This window comes from Athene noctua, chromosome 1 (assembly GCF_965140245.1).
Source record: "Athene noctua chromosome 1, bAthNoc1.hap1.1, whole genome shotgun sequence".
Classification (NCBI taxonomy): domain Eukaryota; kingdom Metazoa; phylum Chordata; class Aves; order Strigiformes; family Strigidae; genus Athene; species Athene noctua.
In genome coordinates this window covers 24,775,733-24,796,532 of record NC_134037.1, presented here as the reverse complement: position 1 = coordinate 24,796,532, position 20,800 = coordinate 24,775,733, and the positions used below count along the sequence as shown (strand labels likewise).

Sequence of the window (20,800 nt, the reverse complement as noted above, 5' to 3'; positions counted from 1 at the left end):
TTGATGTTTTTATCTCAAAATGATCAGGCAATGGATAGGAAAAATATAGGAAAATCAAAATGAGGTGGTGGTGACAGATTTAACAGAAGTGTTTTCTTCTGTTGATGGCTTATGGAATTATGTACACTGTGAGTCACAAGGAAAGAATTTAGAAGTGAAGGTCAAGAAATTCTTTAATATAACACTTAAGTGGCATTAGCATCTTGTAAAGTGCTGGAACAAAATTCATGTTCTGGGTCATGTTAATCTTGGGGTTGCTAACTAAATAAAAATTTTATTGAAGACAGCCTGGCAATCTCCCATTTAACTACATGCTACAACTGACCTCTTACTTGTAACAACTTTCACCCTATTCTATTGCTTTTTTTAAACAGCAGCTTTCTAGCTGCACTGAGAATTTTCGGACTATATTCTGTATGACCAGTGACTGATGGATTTGTGAGGGTGTATTACTGAAATGAACACATGCAAATACTGACTTCTTAAAAGGATGATGACCTTTTACACAGGATTTCAGTAAATTAAAATTAAAATAAAACCAAATCCTTTCAGCTATCTCTTCAGTATTGTATGTACTTATAAATACTTCAAAACTAATATCAGAAAAACATCAGGTAGAGCTGGAAATGTTTGATCCATAAATGAATGGGATTATAAATATTATGCAAAAAAGTATGGACTTCTATGGATAGATACGAGGCAAATTATCCTCATCTCAGTTCTTTCAAGGCAATGGATATACAGATCTAGTACTGAAGACCTTGCTTGGACACAGAGTTATGACAAGCCCTTCCACCACCAAGAGCCCAGACATTATGGTCACAGCTCTGAGATCCATGCGAAAGACACCAGGCTCTGAAACAGATAGACTTTAAACTGTATTTTAAACTTTCCTTTTCTGTATCGTGTTCAGGTGCTCCATGTTTTCATTATTCCTGAGCCCTTTTGAGAGTGAATGTCAGGACTGAACAGAAATGTCTGTTGTTGGAAAATGACTACAATTGATTAAGTAACTGAAATAAAGATCTGGTGCAATGCTAAGGATTTTCTTAATTCAGGAATATAATAAAAGAGGATTGTTACCATATAATATGTAACTATGAGGTAGCTACTTTTGTTATGAAATAATTTTGCCTGTTTTTACTTTATGCATAAAAGAGATTAAAGGAAGCAAAAAAAATAATAAAAGTGAGATTTAATGATGCTCAGGTTTAATCATAAGAGAAAACAAATTTCCTTAAAGCTGGGTAATACAAAACAAGGCAGATGTTTTTGTTAGGATCTAAAGCCAAAAAGCTGCACAGGTTGTCTGCCTTGACTGAGAAATTTTTAGGTAGCAGTAGTGTTAAAGTAAACCAGATGCTTCTCTGCTTCCTGGTGCAGCTAAATAATCTGATTCTTTATATATCAGCTGGAAAGCAAAGAAATCAAACTGTTTGGAAATACTTAGGACAGAGTAAGGAGGTGAGTAATGGCACATGGGGATTTGTTATGAACCCAGTCAGATGTCAACCCAGTCAGATGTCCTTCTGTGACAGGCCTTATGTATAAAGGGAAAAGCAGACAAGGTATGTCTTGAATACAGTAAAACTTTCTGACGCTCCTTCAGATGACATTCTATGGATAACTAACTGAAAGCATTAGAAGGTGGATACAAACTGTTTGGAGGACTGTACCATGTAAGATGTACTGTGTGAGATCCTAAAGAGATCTGTTTTGGTTTTGGGACTAGTCATATATTCATTGTAATAGAGACACATCTTATTTAATTTATTGATGATACCAGTAATGGTGGACTACACACAATTTAGAAAACTTGCACTGAATTCAGTGTTGTTCTAACAAATTAGAAAGATTGACTGTGTAAAACTGTAGTGCTTTTCGGTAAGGTTATGTGCAATAATCCAAGTCAGAAAAAGTTAAACAAATACACAAAGAGGAACAACTGGCCAAGACTTCGCAGAAGATTATTTCTAGATCTAGTGGATGACAAGATAGCTGTGAACTAGACACATGCAAAAAAGCAGAAAAAATGGAGAGTTTCCTCAATACCATTCTAGGCTGTCTGGCCTAGAAGTCTGGCCTACAAAGCATACGATGCAAGGCAATGCTATTAAAGGTAAGGCATCGGGAAAATAGTATTCCGTGAAAGATGTAGATTTTTTGCAGTGGTGAGCAATGACAATAATCAAGAGGTCTTGAAAATGTGATTTATGAGAGAAAACAGAATGAATTTCTGTAGTTTAGCATCAAGAAGAGAAGAAGATGGGAAATAAGGCAATAGATTTCAAGCATGTAAAAACAAACAAAAAAGATTTCTGCAGAGAGGAAAGAAAAATCTCTTCTTCATGACCATGATGAATAGGACAAAAACTAATGGGTGCATATTGCATCAAGAAAGATTTAGGTTAGATACGAAGGAAAATATTATAGTAAGAAGTATAGTGAAGCACTGGGATGGATTGCCTGACATTTCCAGTACTGGATGTCTTTATGAACAGGTTAGCAAAACATCTATCAGGAGTGACACAAGGTATAGTTAATCTGGCCTTGAACAGAGGGGCGGACTAGGTGAAATATTGAAATTTTCAAGCATCTGATTCTGTGCTCTGATAAGTTGGTTGTAGTTTATTATCTGACTTACTGCTTCTTTAAAATAATATTGCCTTTAACTCAGCCACACAGTTTAATCTTTACTTTGATTTGACTACAAAACTATTTGGTTGCTTTAATTTTTATTTTATTTTGTAATGTTAGCCCCGACAATGTGTATGGTTAATGCTCGTTTGCCACATCTTTTTGATTTCTCTCCATTCTCCATAAAAATTCACTCTGTGTTTGATCTTTTAGAAACAACTGGAATTCAAACTGTTAAGAAAAACCAAGTTATTTAAATTACTTTAGAACCATTTGTCCCTCTCTTTATTTTAAAATTGTTCTTACATAATCTGCATGAGTACTTCAGATTTTTCATATCATTGTGTGTCCCACATATGTTGACATCTAGTTTATATTTTTTTCCCCCTTTACAATTCCTTAAAATTCTTCACATTCCTTTTGACTCTCAATTTTTTTAAAAAGAGTGACATTTGCAAATTTTTTTTCCTTACTCCATGTTTTATATAACCCCTTACTGATTATACTCATAAACATGTTTGTATGCTGCTAAACTGGGGAAATCAATTCATAATGTTTTTCTCAGTAACTTTGCAACTCTTTCCCATGCCTTAGTTTCTTTAATAGCCTTTCTCTTTTTTTATCAAATTATTTCCCTTTAAAGAACAAACTCAGTATTTCCACTGTTCACTCTCTTATTCATAATTTCATAGTCAACTTGAAACGGCCATGCTATGAATTCCTGATTCCTGTTGGTGATCAGTGAATGAGAATACCTCAGCTTTGCAAGGAGTAATCAGTGTCAATTAACCTTCATTCTAGACTTACATACATTTTGCTACTTGCAGATATGTTTTGGCGTGTATATTTTGGTGTCATTAATGACATTTTTTCAACAGAGATTTTCTGAAGTACCAACTTGTTTTCCTTTTTTTCTTTTTCTTTTTCTTTTTCTTTTTCTTTTTCTTTTTCTTTTTCTTTTTCTTTTTCTTTTTCTTTTTTATTTTTCTTTTTTCTTTTTTTTTCTCTTTGTCTTTTTCTATTTCTATTTTCTTTTTCTTTTTCCTTTCTTTTTTTTTAGGTAGGGAGCACTCAACAGAAAATAATTTGGGGCTGATTTTTAAGTGGATAATAACAAAATTAGTAGGCCTGGACCCCACTCCAGTGTACATCAAGACAAGTACATAGTGCATAATATATACTGTAATAGGCATGATAGAGAATTAGAGGATTTTGATCCCTTTTCATTTAGCATAACAACACCTACACAGGAGTATGTAAAAAAATTTCTATTTCCCTCATTCAGAAGTTTTTCAAATTAGTTCCTGTGTAAAGAATATCAATTGGCTCACATAATCATTTATAATAATTATAGGTGACATGTCACTAGAAAACTTTCGATTTCTGTAGAAGTTAATAAAGTAGGTTTCCTCCTTTGGGGTACTGACACCATTGTTTTTTTCAGATTTGCAAATGATGGATTTAGAGTAGCAGCTGAGAATGGCAGGAGATTCCAGATTCTCTGATAGCTTGATCAGCTTTGGTAGGACTATGGTACTCTGTGTGAAATATAAAAGATTCAAAGCAGAGAAACTACAGTCTATTATGGTGCACAAGAATGCCTTTTCAAATTGGCAGATATGGAAAAAAAATAGACTATCTTAGCATTGTTCAGGCAGGAAAAAAAAAAAAAAATGTTTTCCTCCAGAGTGTAGTCACATTCCTGCAACAATAAAATCAAAACTTAACTACATGATTAAACGGAGTTAGGTGATATACTCAGAAAATGTCTTAAATCCATGGATAAAAAGTGTTCTTTGCTTTTTAGGGACCAGAACCATGTATGACTGCTTATTGGTTTCCCCATGTAAAAAATTGATAGTGAATCAATGAGTATGTCATCAAATGTATTTCTTCATCTCAAGTTTTGTCTCAGCTAGTGCTCAAAGAAAGTTTGAAAGGAAAATTGCCACTTTTCCTGAGATTTTGTTAAACTATGAAAATTGTAAATTGGGTTTATAAGATGTTTTTTAAAGATGTACATCTTATAATCATAGTTTTATTTCATTGTTTCTGATAAGACCAAATCTATGACATGGTATTTCATTCATCTGAAGATACATGAGGACAGTGCTGTAAAGAGCAAATGACATTCTACACAGTGTTAATCTATCTGCTTCATTCATCACTTCAGCACAAAATTATTGCAGGTGGAAACAAAACCAGTTTACTATATATTCTCATTTTAAAACAATCAGACAACTCAATTGTTACTGCTTGTCAAATATAAAATCAAATTATCACACAGTCTTTCAAATTAAGGGTGAAAAGTTCTAATGAGTAACATTCAGACCCAACTTCATGCTCATATATTTAACTCTGATGTTAATACCACCTTGAATAAGTATTACTGACAAACAGGAAGCTATTAAAAGAAATCTGAAATATGTCTGAGCCTAGGACCAATCAGTCTAATTTCATATACAGTACATCTTTAGTGTTATCTTCCCCCACCAGTCTTCTTAATTAGGCAATTATCACTGTCCAAGTACTCTGCTCCTGAGTGAGTTATGGTCGATTTTTTATTAAATTTGCATACAAATGTCACATTGTATGGTTCTTTTGCACAACTTGATGACAGAATTCATTCCCAGATAAGTAGCTAAGTTGGTGTTCAATGGCATATTTCATCTGTAGGTGTTCAAGTGGGAAAAGGTTGCAAGTTTAATTGAGATTAAAAAAGCATGGTAATTAGCAAAATTAAATTAGAAAAACAGGATTTAAGGATTGAGGAAGAGAAGTAAGTTTGAATTAAGTTAGACAATGTCATATAGGACTATAGTTTCCTTTGACCAGTATTTTAAAATCTCCCTATACAGCATCTGCATTAATACAATCTGGCTGTAGCTTGTTGACTCTTGGTGGGAATAGGTTTGATGGAAAAAGGACATTTCCATCAGGCAGAAAGGATACACTGGAACTGCAAGGCACTGGAATTTTAAGGACTTTGATATACAAGCATTTCTTTAAATGAAGATTGCTTCATTCTGCTTCTGAAAGAAATGTTCTCTCCTCCATCCCCCCCCTTTCCTTGCTGATTAAATCGCTGGGGCCAGAGAATATTGATCTGTGATTTATCTTTGGGCAAAAAATTTTCACACCCTGAGATGGTAATAGGAATGGAACTATGAAGTGCTAAGGCTTGGACAACAAGCCCAAGCCAGAGTTGACCTATAGATGAATCCTGTATATTTTATAACTGCTAACCATTGTGCTAGTGGGTATTGTACTGAGTTATAACAAACCACTTATGCTGATGTAAAAAGTCCTAAAGCATTGAAATACTGAAGACTGAACAACAGGCCCCAAGCCAAAGCTGCTAACTTAGTCTCTAATCATTAACAAAGTATGTAAACTCGCTAGTGAAAGACACAGCTTAAACAAAATATAATCAGGAGTGAGGAGAGAATGTCTCCAACTCCCCTTGTTTAGCCTTGTTCAAGGCTGAGAACCCAGGTATTTGACCTTGTCAGAAACTCCCTTGGTCTCCCCCCACTGAGCCCTGGCCAGGCTTTGGGTGGAATCCAACAGGAGAATGGAACCAGAAATTTTCCACTCAAAACAAAGGTGCCAGCTATTCTGGCTGGTTGATCTCTGGTATATAAGGCTGGACCCGCTCACAGAGACTCTGGCAGCCTCACCTGTGGGTGGACGCCCCGCGTAGGATTTCCCCCTTGCCGGGACAGGCTCTGCAAACCCTCGCTGTGACCGGGGCTGCCCAGCCACTGCGGGGCTGGGTGATGGTGACGTGTGCGAGTGGTGAGGGGTCTTTCTTAATCGCTGTTCTCTCTCCCATGTAGTAATTTGATGCATTACCCTGTATTTTCCTGTTTGTTGCTCTAGGTGCAGTATTCTGCCTTTTTCTTACTGCATGTTTTCTGTATTACACTGTTACATTATTTGGTTATCACCAGTAAAATACACCTACTCTTTTCACTCTGGTGTCTGAGTTTAATTGGTATCCTTAATCAGCAAAACATACCAGGAAGATTAGTAAGGTATTTTAAGAGATGTGGACATAAAAATAATAATTTCAGGAAAGTTCTGGTTTAACTGTATTCAAATCTGTTAAGGACTATATTAAAATGAGTGAAATCCCTCTGACTCACAAGAAAACCTGAACATTTGTTAACCCACCTGTTCTTATGGTCAATCCTTCTAATAGCCATAAGTTCTATTTCTCATTAATCACAATCCTACAAAAATATGTCATTTAATTCACTAGTCTTTGCATCATAATGACTATAAAACTCTCCTCCAAGTAAGACTAAGACATATTTCAACTCCTTCAGTGCCCTCATCTGATATAATCAGTTGCTTTCACAGTATCTGTGACAAAAATCATAAATGACAAGTCTTCCTAGTGGTCAAACCCTCTCTCACTTTGCCAGTGATAGAGAACTTCTGACTCACGTGCCCAAATCTTTCCTGCAAAGACCTCATGCACAATTACACCAATTGCTGTTATTATTGTTTTGTCTATTGTTTTTTTTCTGTATAAGAACCTGCTTCATCATAATGATTTTTATTTAACTGTTAAAGAGATTTAACAATTAACTTTTACTTGATTTTTTTCCCACCCTATAATTTACCCATTTAAAATTTATTAGCTAATTATATGTGTGTGATGGCATTAGAGATGTAACGATATCTTTATTTTGTTGATAGCAATTAATTAGTTTTCACTTAAGTGTTTTTCTAGCTGTGATATTATGAGATGTTCAAAATAATTATTGATAGATTTGGTTAAGTATATTTCTCTAATTAGGGCACTGTGGGGATTTGTAATTGATTTAATTGAAGTTGAATGAGTTAGCAGATATATGGGTAGCATATAAAAAGGAACACATGAGACTGTGGGAGGTTGGGAGATATTTGGGAACTAAATAACTGGCTGAGAATTTATGTTTTAAGTGTTGGCTGTTCATAAAGCCATATCACAAGCCTAAGATGTTTTCCTAATCTTTGCATTGCATGTTAAATTAAGAAATGTTATTATGTAGGATTGGATTTTAATATATGAACATGTGTTTGTATATCAATACTTGCATATACTTTTATATATATAAACACACACATATACATTCTATGTACATATACATTTATTTGCATTTAACTTTTAAATATCTGATATCTTCCCTGCTTTTACTACATATAAGTACATATTTACATGTACAAATATACACTCCTTTAGACCCTTTGGGTCTATAGAAAGTGCACACATGACACATGTGTTTTAGACCCAAAGGGGTGATGAAGACAAGGGAAATGACTTGTTTTCAGAGAACGAGTAAGAAATTAGTAATAGCAGAAATCTGACACAGAAGACCAAACCTTTGAGTATATCATAGAAATCAAAAAGGTTTATGAGAAGAACAAATAAGACCAGAGCCAAAGCAGCCTGCCAAGTATTGCTCAGCCACAGGGGCCAGGGAAAACAAAATATAAACTTAAGCCCATCGACCACTTGTCAATCTATGTTGCTGCATCTCCTCTCATCAGTCAGAGTAGCTATGGGTTTCTCTGTGTCCTGGTGGCCAAGGACTGCAAAAGGAGTCATTGAAGACATTCTCAAAATATTTTATTTGTTGGCCATAGAGAGTGGGGCAGGAAAGGAACACAGTTGGGCTACAAGCCTTTCTTTATATCTAGTGGCCAGTTAATGCTGACAGACAGTTCTGCACCATTACAAATTTATGTAACATTCTGCTACACCAGTCCAGGATGTGACCTGCAGCATTAGAGGAATTTTTTCTTAATGGTTTGTGTACCTCTGAAGTGCAAATACATTTGAGTAGATTTTTCTTATTTCACATATTACTCCATTTTTATAAGTGAAACTCAACACTGGTGCTGTGTAACAGTACACTCTGCACTATACTGTTGCAAGTTTTTGTAGAGACTCTTGCAGGTATTTTTGTAACAGACTGTTGCAGTTTTGGAAGTATGTGTTGATACCGTTTGCATTCCTAGAGAGAGGAGACATGATTTAGCTCAGTGGCAGCAGAAGCACGTCAGTACATACTTAACATAAAGAACAACAGTCGCAACAAAAAAGCCTGAAATGTTGCCTGTTAACTTATATTAAAGACAGCTTAAACATGGGGGGCACTGCCTAAAATGTGTGTCTACAGTGAAAAGCATGCACATTTACTGATGCATAGCCCGTTATGGAAAACAAGCTGTACTGAAAATCAAGACGGGTAAAATCCATACATCTGCTCTCAAAACCTTGTTTACAGACAAAGAGGAGGCGCACCTCATGTATAGGTAAGTCCAAGAATTAATTGTTAGTATAATTGAAATCTTATGTGTCTAAACACTATTAGCCCAGATTTAATTGTTAGAGAAAAAGAAGGACTAATAATTCAGTTAGAACTGTTCTGCACACACTTCCCAGTCGCTGCACCTTCCCCTGCTGTTTGAAGTCCAAAGATTGGTGGTTTCAACTTGGGTGGAGTTTTATGGGCTTTGTCCACCATGGGGAGTACTTCACCAGGAGGAGTATGATGTTGATGGCTTCTTCCTAAATCTGGGATCCACTTGGGGACTGTTTTGTATGTTTGGTAACACATTTTTACACCTTCTTCTTTCTTTGTTAGTTTGCAGCTCCATGCTATATCCAAGCTCACTGTATACGGTGTCTTTTATGTATGTTAGATATTACTTCTTTGTTCTCTCTGTTACCCCTAGAAACATTTTTTTACCAGCTCCAAATCTTCATTTCTTTTACTGGGTAAGATGTTTATAACCACAAGGCTTCCAGAGCCAAGCTTGTGCTTCATCTTTTATCATCCCATGCTGGTACTTCCCTATTCTGCATCCTGCATCTCCATTTCTAAAGGCCTCTGCAGTTATACCAAGCCCGCATTTCTCTGCTTTACATCATTATCATTCTAAATTGTGCAACCACTTATTATATCTATCTATATAAAACCGTGATTGTAATACACAAAGATAAACAAAAGCAAAATAAATTAGCCATAGGCTTCTGGTATGTTGCCTCAAGGGGATATTAGTTCATTCTGATCTGAGTGAGAAATACACTCAAATCTTGCAAAATATCTCTTAAAATACTCTTTACTGGAGCTAATGCTATAAAGAAAAATAGGATAATGTAGATAATTTTACGTTCCTTCAGATGCTGGGAACTCCAAGTTGTGTGGTATCAGATGGGCTCCAACCAGGGCACAGCATGCTGTTTTAGGTCCCATCCATGGAAATGTTACCTCATTTTGGTCATTTGAACTCTTATAGGACTTTCTGAAAGGAAAGCAATGCTATTAGTTATTTTTACCATCAGATAAAAAGGATGTTTAGATGAGAACTGCTTGCTGCACTTCTAGATAGAGGCACAGAGAGGACACACAGGTGGTGTGTTAGCCAGGTGGGAGCTGCCCACATGCTCCCCTGTTACAATCAGCCGTCTGTGGCTGTCCTGCAGGCAGGGGAGCTGTGCAGCCCGAAAGCCCCGCTGTACATGCACAGTAGCACAGCACAGCACATGCCTGCGCCCACTCAGGTTCACTGTTATGTGGATCACTAACTCTTCAATGTACGATGGTCTCGCTGTCAGGATCACTGCACCCGGTCTTTCAGAGAAATTGCTATGACTGCTAAACCAGGTGAAACAAAGCTGCAGGCAAGGCGGGAAAAGTTGAGGCAGACCAGTTGTCTCAGTCGTGAAAGCCTGAAAACTCAATACAAAGATTATGGCCTGTTACTAACAATGTCAATACTGTATTGCAGGGCTACATGATTGCAAATCAAACAATATGACAAATATTATTGATACAATTAATTATCTTATGATAGAACTTGGACTTGCACTGAGATAGGGACACCATTGTTTATTCCTTATAGAGTAAAAGCTGGTTTTATGTTCAAGTGGATTAACATCTACAAAAACTAAAGGAGTACCCTTGCCTACAGTTTGAAAAATATTTTTTGAAAAAAGACTGATTATTTGAATATATATATTTCTAAGCAGTAGTGAAATGAGCGGAATTAGGTTTAGTATAGCACACTGAACCTGAAGATTTTGCATTCAGTATATAACTGAATTTCCACCCCAAAAAAGCTGAAATTCTCAGGGCAATTTGGGAGGAATAATAACATGATGAAAGGGCAGGGAAGGAAACAGAAAGTGTTTAAAGCTAAATTAACATATATCCAAAGGTTATGAACACCATGTAGCAATAAATACTGAAAGAATAAAGAAGGTCAGTAGAGATGTACAAGAAAGTCTAAAAATAATTGAAGCAGGAAAATAACCTATCAAAGATATAAAATATTCAGCAAGAACTTAGAATGAACTCTGGATGAGAAAAGTAATATAGAAAATTAGATATATATATATAAAGGAAGAATCAAAGTAATGTGATGTTAGGAGAGCATTTTAAAAAATATCATGACCATCTCTACTTAATATGAGGTATGGTCATGGAAACTAGGAAATCACTCCTTCATTGCTGCAGCTCAGAAGGAAATAGATGTAGATTATTTCAAAAGTCTACCATGAAATTTATAATGAATTAAAGCTACTTTGAGGACAGTTTTATCTGTGTTCAAGTACGTGTTCAAGTACAAAAAAATGAAAGCATCAGGATACTATTTCAACTCCTACCTTTTTCGTGTTTCTTTCTCCCCTCCACAATGTTTTTAATTAGGATTGAATGAAATTGTTCCTTTTTCAGAATATTTTATTTAAAGTTTGAACATCAAGCAACAGAAAATTACAGACACTATGAACAGAAGTAGAGAGAAGGAAATGCTTTTCTTTCACACAACAGCCTAAGCCTTCTGGTTTTAATTCAGTGATGGTTTAATGCAACATAAAATGTTGAACTGGACACTGGAGGTCAAATCTGTGCTCAAAACAGGACTGACTTTGAATTCAGATCAGGTTCTTCAGAACCTTCTCAAATTTCAGATATCACCAAGGGTAGTTTGGCAACTTTCCCAGGCAACCTGTTCCAGTGTTTGATCACCTTTGTGGCAAAAAAGTTTTCCTTATAACTACCTGGTATTTACCTTTCTACAGTGTCCATGACCTTCTGTTCTTTCACAATGTTCAAGAAAAATCTGTCTCTGTCCTTTCCTTAACCATCTATTAGGTAGTTGAAGACAGCATTAGATCATTCCTTAGCCCTCTCCAAGTTGAACAAAGTCAATTTCCTTGCTCTCTCATACATGCTCTTTCACAGAATCACAGAATCATCTAGGTTGGAAAGGACCCTGGAGATCATCTAGTCCAACCATTCTCAGTTCACACCTACAGCACCGTTCCCACTACATCATGTCCTTAAGCTCTAAATCGACCCTACTCTTGAACACCTCCAGGGATGGGGACTCCACCACCTCCCTGGGCAGCCCATTCCAACGCCTAACCCGTTCTGTAAAGAAATACTTCCTGATATCCAGTCTAAACTTTCCCTGGTGCAACTTGAGGCCATTCCCTCTTGTCCTCTCGCTTTCTACTAGGTTAAAGAGGCTCAAACCCAGCTCTCTGCAGCCTCCTTTCAGGGAGCTGTAGAGGGCGATGAGGTCTCCCCTCAGCCTCCTCTTCTCCAGACTAAACACCCCCAGTTCCCTCAGCCGCTCCTCGTATGACCTGTGCTCCAGACCCTGCACCAGCTTTGTAGCCCTTCTCTGGACATGTTTGAGTAACTCTATGTTTGTTCTTTGTTCTTTTTGTAGTGAGGGGCCCAAAACTGAACACAGTAATCAAGGTGCGGCCTCACCAGTGTCAAGTACAGGGGTAAGATCCCTTCCCTGTCCCTGCTGGCCACTCTAATCCTGACACAGGCCAGGATGCCATTGGCCTTCTTGGCCACCTGGGCACACTGCTGGCTCCTGTTCATTGGGCTGTCAATCAACAGCCCCAGGTCCCTCTCTCACTGGCAGCTCTCCAGCCACTCTTCCCCAAGCCTGTAGCGCTGCTGGGGGTTGTTGTCTTTAATCATCTTTGTATTCCTCTGCTGGAGGACTTTTTTGTACAGTGAAATGCAAAACTGGACACAGTTCTCCACAGGCAGTCTCAGGAGAGCCAAGTAGATAGGGATATAATTTCCTTTGACCAACTGGTTGCACTTTGCAAATATGCCCCAGTACGTAGTTAGCCTTCACTGATGCAAGGGTGCATTGCTAACTTGAGTTCAAGCTGCAGACCCCTGTTCCTTCCTTTCTCTTTTTGCTTCAATCTCCAATCCCCACAAATCCTAGTTTAAGGTCCTACTTGCTAGATTAGTAAGGATGTTGTTGGGATGTTTACATGACTGCAACATGCTGACTGCATGAATCTTGAATCTCTTGCACATTCCTTCTCCTCACCCTGTGCTCCCAACAAATCTATATGCAGAGATGAAAGCAGAAACAGTTATCATGGCTTAAGATATGCCCTCTCTTGTTTTCTTTTTCTAGCTTTGAAAACCTGTGTTCTCCTTTGCTGATCAGCTGCTTTTTGTGCACATAAATGCATCTTTATACCCCATATGTGATGACTTTAAATAAGGCAATAATATGACTACTTTTGCAACTGTTTAATAGCATTATATACAGCTTTCTCAGATCTGTAAGAATTACATTACCTCAGTTTTGACTGATCCAGATTGCAGGACAGTAAAATAAATCTCTTCATTGGAAACACAAAAACTGGAAGAATAAGAAAGACAAAATCTTTCATGAGAAAAGACTTTTCCACACTTGACAATATTTCATATGCTGAAATAACTACCTAATCTACTAATTGGTTTTGTTACTTTTTTGTTACTTGTTGAGCTTTGTTCACCTGTCCATCTGTATCCATTGATATCACTTCTTTTAAGCACAGATTTTAAATTCTTTGCAACAGGTACCAGATCTGAGCTCATTCTTTGCACAACAGAGGGCAGTGGTCCTGATGGATGACTGACACTCTTATAAAACACTACAAAAAAACTTTTGGCAATAATTTATGGTTCTGATGAACTACCAAGACAGTGGCTACTCTGAATTTTACATCCAGAGGAAAGAACCTAGAATATTATTATGCCTGACTGAATTTTTCCTATTAGCTTGTTCTCATTTTAAATTTAAAGTCACCTGGAAGAGATGAGGAGTTGTTCACCAATATCCATTTAAAGAACAGAAGCTCCTTCTTTCCCAGTCGCATTGCTGCTGTAGTGTAATTGCCCTACCTGAGGGCAGAGATGCTTTGAGACTGTGAGGTGCAACACAGAAGAAAGGAGCAAGAAAGAGGTCAGCAAAGCTAAGAGCTTGGGCAAGTCCACTGAGAGGAGCAGGGCACAGACAGATAGGGCCAGGCCTTTGTGGTGACAGAAAGAAATATTTCCTAGGGATGAGACCAGAGATTGCTGAAAGTCACTGAAAGTGCTAAAATGAGAACCTTCCTTGCAGAGACATAGTGGTCAAAACCAGATTTTTGTGTAAATCTGTCTCATTACTCTTTTGTTTTACCCACTCTTTTTTTTTTTTTTTCTTTTTTCTTCTGTGAAAAAAGATTTTACTTTACATTTTGATAAAAGCTGTCTTTTTCAGTGTAAAACCTCTTGTGGTCTTCTATGGAGAGTGCACCAGGATGAAAATATTTAAGGAGATTCACTTCAGGGCTAAGATTAACTTATGATCCTGTTGTGGCACTATGATACCATCATGAGAAAACTACTTTAAATTTATTTGGGTGCCACTGAAAAAAAAGTTTCTCTTAGAGTCTTGACACGAGAGTGTATTTATCTCTCCTCTGAACCCAAAGCAGGACTAACATGAGCATTTATCTGATTAGACACTGTAGAAAAGCTTGTAACATCTTCATGTTTCTTACCCCTACTTACAAAACAGAGATGTTTGCAATTCAAATTTAATAAGTTGTTATTCTCCTATACATGTGGGTTTTAGCTATTTTGAATAACCAAATCATGGAAGTTCAAAAAACACTGAGGTAAAAAAATGTTTTTAAAATTTATCTTATTTTTCCTTGAAACAAAGATCTATGCTGATTTGAGAGGCTGCATTTCCATTTCTTCTTGAATTATCCAGGAAGATAGACTGAAATTAAGAGGAGCAACTTACTTTCAAGATTTTTTTTGCCTTTTTGGCAAACACATGGTCTCCAGCCCCCAGTGTGAAACAGAGATCTGCAATACCATTTTGTAAGCAGAGCAAAGTGTGCTTCCAGAGTGAACACCCTTGGCCTCTCAGTTTCTGTCTCACACATTCCCATGACTTCTCCAGGGACCTTTTCCTTTTTCACCTTCTTTTTCCAGTTCCAAAGAGTAAAGGATACTCAGATCCATTTCCATGCTAAAGTGAACATATAAAATCTTTTTGTCTTCTTTAAACATTCATTGTTTTTCTCCCTTATGATTCTCACTGGAAGGTTATTGCAAATTCTGGCACCTTTTTAGTCTGTCATTTTTTTCCTGCACAGCTTCTCACACTTCGGAAGTCTTAGCTACATCTCATACTGGATGTGACAGCAGCAGTTTTGTGCTTTCTGCTTGTATAAAAAATTACCTTTTTGAAAATGTTAGATAACAGATATATATTTTTGAAAAATATGAGTGACAGTTCTTTTATTACATCATCATAAACCTCTTTTTTTTCCACTGGAATAAATTTATACCTGTATGAATAAAGCAAAATTTCACCTTTAGAGTCTCTACTTGTTCATGGTATTTTTTACTGCTTCAACATCGTTGAATTTCAAGAGAATGAATGCTGAAATTAATGTAAATATACTATTTTCTGGACAATCAGCTCACTGGTTTTTTGTTCTCTACTGGTGGATCCCTGTCTTCTAAAGCCATTTCTATTCCAGTTTGTTGGGTTTTTTTCTTCTTTTGATTTCTCCTCTTCTCAGGAGGGTTTATTCTTTACCTTCTAGACAGCCAGGCTTAAAGAATCAGTGTGACATAGTTATTTGTTGTTTTTATCTATCCCATGGTGTGTGCCATTCTCCCTGCAGGTCAGGCTTTTAAATTAATCCCTAACTTCTCTCCAGGTTTTTACACGCTGCTGCAAGGCAAGCGAAGGAGAGAACATATAGTCTGCAGGCTGCAGCTGTCTTGAGAATTATCTGTAGTCTGGTAACAGAAAATTTAGGATAGTGTCCTCTCTTTTTGTAAATGATGACTCAAGTTCTAGTTCCATGACAGTGTAAATCCAACTCTATTACTGGCCTAAGCTGAGATCAGAATCTTTTAGAGTATTTCTTCTTAGCATCAGTATTCTACAGTCATTTTGTATTTTAGGTTTTATATTTAAACATGTAACTGTCAAAGAAAAATTTCTGCACTCCAAAAGAGCAATACGAGAAATCCTTTACTTGGAAAAGAAAAGCCTCTCCATTCAATCCACAGACTGAAAAGGTACTTGTATGCCTAACCCTGGTCCAAGTACTTTTGTATGGGAGATGTCTATGGATGCCATGGAAGAGATAAAGTGCAGCCCAGGTTAAAAGATGGAGAAAGTATGTGGCTAAGCTGTTATTACTATTGGTGGAAAAGCACAGTTCTCTCAGCATGGTGACTAAGCAAAATTTCCACATTCAAGACCTGCATAAACCCTCTCTGAGTGAAAGATTCCTTGAGTGGAGGAATACTCATCAAGAAGAGAGGGCTTACACAAGACAGAGTGCCATCAGATAAGTGCCTACATCTTGAACCATTAGTTTATTTCTTTCATTTTCCAGATTACATTTGTAAGACAACATTCTAGTTAATAAGTGTAACACCATCTTAGAATGTCTCTTCTCATCTCCATAAAAAGATGGGCACATTACCCTACCTTCGTGTTGATGCACAAGCATATTCCCATTAACTTTGGTGAAGAAGATACAAATGCTTCAGTGAGCAAGCAGTCCCGCTCCCCAACCACAAAATAACAGCAGCAAATAAATGATATTTTTCATGTGCCTGAGATATGAACTCGAATGAAAAAAGCCCCTCCAGGCTCTCTTGGAGATGCTAAAAAACTCAAGCCAGGCTGAGAATACAAAATAAGCCTGAAAGCTGCCAATATTTAAATTAACAGAATCCAGAGGTGGGTTTTTATTGTTTTGTTTATTAATATGAGATAGCATAATCAGGGAGAAAAATGCTATTGTAAAATCAGAACAAAAATAGCACATTTAAGAGCTTGCTTTTTTTTCCTCTCAGTGTTTTCTTCATTGAGTTTAATTAAACTCTCCATAGCCTGATGAGCAAACTTCCAATTAAGGTCTTGTAATAAAAGAGTAAACATATAAAATAACTGCCTTCATGGGTAAGCACAGTTGAAATATACGTATTCTAGTAAATGTTAGTGCTGTGAAAGAACTGGCGTATGTTTTCTAAAGTTGGGGTTTTAAAACTGGTATATTTAGAATTAAACTGCTATTCTAGCAAAAAAGAAAATAGAAGATAATAAGATTATATTTTTCATTTTTATAGTACTTTAATTCTCACAGTATCATTATGCAACAGGCTGGTGATATCAGCAACATTTTCCAGATGCAGTAATTGCGATGAGTTGAAGGGTCAGTTAACTCATTCTCACAGAAAATTCTGTACAAGAAGTGTGAAAGTGGTGGGATAAGAAATTAAAGCTTGAAGGGATACAGAAAAAAATGTAATTTGTTGTTTCCAACAAGGTCAGGGAACTATAGTTTCAACAGCCCCCACCCAGCTACTAGAAAACGTGAGGCACTCTATAGGGATGCCACTTAGCCTCAGAATGCTGTGGCCATTCATTACTGTTATTAGATGATTACATCCATGGTAGTCAGCTTCTGGGAAAAATAATAAGAACTGATTTTTTTTAAAAAAAAAAAAGAAAAGAAAAGAAGAAAATATTCTCTGATAAAGTCAAAATCAGTGTCTGATATTGATGTCAGGAGTCATGACACTTTGGAGAAGAAGAAATTTTGAGAAATCTCTTTCAGATGGTAGATAAGCACAGGACTTCAATTGGCTTCATGAAGTGATAAGAAAAAGAATTTCAGACTATGGTGTTTGTAGTGCATGTGTTGATATTTTAACAAAATGCAACATGACTTCATCTAGTAGGTGTGTTAATGCACATACATTTATAAAATCATCCTCCTGAACAAACTTAATTTCCTTGGAATATGGGAACTATTTCATCCGTTTCTGTTCATCAGATTTCATCAGTAGAGGAGATTTTATCGGCAGTATTGTTTACATTCACAGTTGTTTCATGCTGGTCAGGAAGGACAGATGACCTTCCAAACCTCACATTCAAGTAGAGGTCATGTTGGCTGATCACAGACATGGTCTTTGTTACCTTTCTGATTTTCTCTCCATTTTGTTCTTTGTGTTGTATGTTTTTATGAGGTATTGAAATGCTATATAATTATATGACTTTAAGTAATACTATAACAACCTGAACAATGACCTGCCTTTCTGATGTCCATTCATTTTTACCTCTAACAGTGAGCTCATCCTTTCCAGTTTGCGCTCTCTGAGGAAACTGCTGAATATAATGCTAAATATAGATATAGAAATAACTATTGAAGTATTAAAGGTTATCAAATTTCAAATAATATTAAATGACAGAAGTTGTCTAAGAATTTATGTTAGGCTTAAAATAGCAAATACCTGAATATTTGCATTTTTAAAAGTATTTGAATCCTTACTCATCTCATAATCCACAGAGTTCCCTGATTAAATGGAAATTTAATGGCAGATTTATATGACACTATCATTGAAAAAGACCAATTCTTTTAATATGATACTGTTCCTGCACATTGATTATAGAAGTATAGCTTACTGAAAATCTTCTGACTAACAAGTTAACTAATAAAGCTAACACCTTCTTTTTTAGAAACTAGTTTCATGGTATCAAGAGCAAGGTGGTAAATAAATATCAGTTCTCTTACGTACAGTCCTGGCTTTATTACTGCTCTCATTATCTAAGTTGTGAGTCCTAGTGTACCAAACTATTCACAAGTTTAAAAACAAACAAAAAGTTTACTTTATTGTGCTGATTTGTATGGAGTTCTGCAAGCTCAGTTATTCCTTTCATCTGTAAATTCTTCTTGATATTTGCTATATTTCTCTCCTGTATAATACATCTGCAGAACAACTATGGAAAATTAGATTTGATGCAAAATGTGCTGAAGTTAGTAGAGAGTCACCCATTAGTTGAGTGTCTTTTCAATAAGGATGCAGATTTAAAAGAAAAATACTTAAAGAATAGAAGTTACATTACTGGCTTGGAAAAGTCACTGAAAATGCACTTCCTTGATGTGAATTTCTAGTCAGTTAAATGGTAATGACAGCTGATGTTGTTGTTCATCTATTTCAAGTAAACATCCTGTCTGAAACACCAAGAATTCCGCACTATACCAGAAAGAATGAATACCAGCAAAATAGTACTTCATTTTCCACTAAGCTATTTTACCATTATTATTGGTCCAACAAACAGTGAATAATGCATCAGAAATTAATTTCCTCTCAGACTGTCTTACAAGCTAAATTTCAAAGAGAAGAGGTCATTAACTGACCTAGACTTCTTTTCCTTGGGCCTTTACTATCAAATTAATTCTGAGCCTTGGAGTGTGTCCATATTAAGTGTTTTAGATTGGGTCAGAATACACCTTTGAAGTGAATATCCCAGTCATCTCCACTTACTGTTCTTTGGTTCACATTGCAAAATGTGTCTTGGGACACATGAAATGGATTCTTTTAGGATGAAACTAAACTTGAAATAGACTTCAGTAACATGTTGAATGCTCTCCTGAAGCAAATCATCGTTCATTTAATGAGTGCCAGCCTAGAACTAGTTCAAAGTAGAAAAACCCTGAAAATGTTGTTTCAAGCCCACCAATTATTTTGCTCTTCACAGCCATACTTACCTGTTGGTACTCTTGGTCATGTAGATGTAGCCTCAGTGTTTCATGGGGGATGATGAATTGTTCCTAGCCGACCCTTTTCTAAGAAACTGGTTGCCAGTAAGACCTTACTTTATTTTTATGCCATATATGTGACTCATGATATGCTGGGAAATCCCATGCTAAATAGTTTTTAATGGGACATACATTTATTTCCAATTAAATTTAATTTAAAATAAAAAATTAAAAAAAAAATAATAAAAAAAAAAAAAAAAACAGAACAAACAAGAAAAACCCCCTCAGGATACCTTGGACCAACAATAGTTCAGTTCTTTGGCACTCCATTTTCTATGTTTTTTCCAAACAACAACAAAAGGTTATTTTTAGGAATGCTGATTAAAAAGACTTTGTGCAGTTACAATGTAGCAGTACATGATATTGAGGAATTCTATGACCTGAACTTTATATCCTGGAGTGCTCTGCCTATCTCAAGGTTCCCCAGAGTAAATAGAATATGGCCATACTGTAGTAAGTCCAGCTACAGACCACTAGGATAATAAAGGTTTTGGAGCAACTGACATACAAGGAGAGGCTGGAAGAGCTGGAACTGTTCAGCCTAGAGAAGAGAAGGATCAAAGCAATCTTATCAGTGTAAATATCTGATGATGGGGGTGCGGGAGGTGGACAGTGGGCATAAACAAAAACACAGGAGATGTTGTCTGAACATATGAAAACACTTTTTTTAACATGAGTGTGGTTAAACACAGGAACAGGTGGCCCAGAGATATTTTCAATCTCCATTCTTGGAGATATTAAAAACCTGGTGGGACACAGCCCTGAGCAACCTACACTGTCTGACCCTGTTTTGAGTAGGGACATTGGACTAGATGATCTCCAGAGGTCCCTTCCAACCTCAAATATTCTGTGATTCTGTAGCCTGAGAGAACTAAGCAACCTGTAACTTAGTAATATTAAATGCCGAACCTATTCAGTGCCTACAATTGTACACCTTCAGGCTCTGTGTAATTGTACTTGCTTAGGATCTGTGTGGAGTAGTAAGTTAAAATGACAAGGTCACTGTGTTTCCCACTTTACCACAAAGCCTTTTGATATTTAAAATATATTGTCATTCTTTATTTTCTTCACTGGTTTTCATGCCTGCTAAATGTGGCCTCGAGATATGCTGTACAAGAGAATATGTTAACATAAAATCACACCTGAGTAACTTTTAATTTTCAGGTTTCTCAAAATATGACTGAAATTTTGTAGAAGAAAAGATTACTTTTGTTCTTA

The 20,800-nt window shown here is 36.4% G+C and overlaps 1 long non-coding RNA gene across 2 annotated transcripts in view; it reads left to right on the top strand.

The window, feature by feature from the left end:
* Positions 1-6,321: 6,321 nt before the first annotated feature.
* Positions 6,322-20,800, top strand: part of LOC141968019 (uncharacterized) — a 68,437-nt gene continuing 53,958 nt past the window's right edge. For both annotated transcript variants that reach the window (XR_012634798.1, XR_012634797.1), the window contains exon 1: positions 6,322-6,435. This is a non-coding gene — a long non-coding RNA (uncharacterized LOC141968019). The remainder of the gene's footprint in view (positions 6,436-20,800) is intronic.